The sequence below is a fragment of the Branchiostoma floridae genome, chromosome 9 (genome assembly GCF_000003815.2).
Source record: "Branchiostoma floridae strain S238N-H82 chromosome 9, Bfl_VNyyK, whole genome shotgun sequence".
Lineage (NCBI taxonomy): Eukaryota > Metazoa > Chordata > Leptocardii > Amphioxiformes > Branchiostomatidae > Branchiostoma > Branchiostoma floridae.
In genome coordinates this window covers 18,800,135-18,801,410 of record NC_049987.1, presented here as the reverse complement: position 1 = coordinate 18,801,410, position 1,276 = coordinate 18,800,135, and the positions used below count along the sequence as shown (strand labels likewise).

General features: G+C 44.1%; 1 protein-coding gene across 1 annotated transcript in view; it reads right to left on the bottom strand.

Annotated features, from left to right (window-relative positions):
* LOC118422699 (tryptophan--tRNA ligase, mitochondrial-like) overlaps positions 1-1,276 on the bottom strand; it is a 36,454-nt gene that overhangs the window by 22,063 nt on the left and 13,115 nt on the right. The window lies entirely within an intron of this gene.

The window sequence follows — 1,276 nt, the reverse complement described above, 5'->3', positions numbered from 1 at the left end:
GCCCAATCTGACACAATTATCTGCACTCTCACTCCGAGTAACGGCAAGGAGACCTGAGTGCAGTGGGCTTGGAAGAGAACTTTAATTCTTCGAAATATGAGTAACCACCAAGACCAAGCCCGAAGGGAGTTTGCTGTGCCGGGGGAGAGGGCTATAATCGTGCCAAGGAGATAAGCCAAGCTAACCATGGTTAGCAAGATAGTCGTGAGCCAGCGGTCACTACGGAGGATGATACTCAGGCTAAAGCCAAGCAATTGGGCGATTGCTGAACAACGCAGTAACATGACTTAAAATTGCAGTCTGCGGAGTACTCACAGTTCTGACGTCGTAGAGCTGGCTACAGCATTTCTAAGGCATGTAATCAATTCAGGAATAATAATAACACTGGCTTAGCTTGAAATCCACGAGTGAAATACGACCAGAAGTGTGACCTAATCTATGCATCTAACAAGTCAGCGTGCCCGACTCTAGTGGTCATATATACAAAACCTGACATGTGCCGACAAGCCGAACATAAGATTATGCTACTATGGTTTGAGGCGGTGAAACTAGAATTGCCGTGAACCTAAGTTAACAAGGAATGCATATATAATAACACGACAGATTTCTATGGCTTGCGTACAGTATAAGAAGATGCACTCTCCCACAACTGGAGAGTTGCTTATCTTAACTTGACTATAACAGTACTACAAGGCATTATGTACATGTATATATATGGGTATCTGATAATGGCTATCACAAGTCTACGTGGAGTGGAGTGTGGAGACATCTCAGTGTCTGGACAGCTAATACACCAGTCTTTATTTTGGCATCGTGCAGCTGCGAGAACTCATATCTCTGATCAGAGGTGCAGTCAAGGGTAAGCCTGGAAACTGTCTGAGACCAATCTGCGAGCAGCTTCAGCATGATGCAAAAAAACATGATTTGAACTGTGTGCTGCTAAGTACTCACAAGGTCTGAAGTCATAGAGCTGGCTAGGTCATTTTTAGTGCAGTTGTTTGTTTTTAACGTAACAGTAGTACCACTGGCTTAACTTGACATCATGGAGCCGAGGCTGACCAGAGTTGTGGCCAAACTACCCATATACCTAACAGATTGGCGTGCCCTGCCCTAGTACTGTTATACATGTATATCTAAACATGACGACGTGCTTAGGATCAACTACAGCGAAACATATACTGCTACAGTCTGAGGCGGGTATACACTAGAATCACCCTGACATATAGTTAAATCTGAACACAGGAACGTGTATGTAATGGCACAATGTATGCATTTC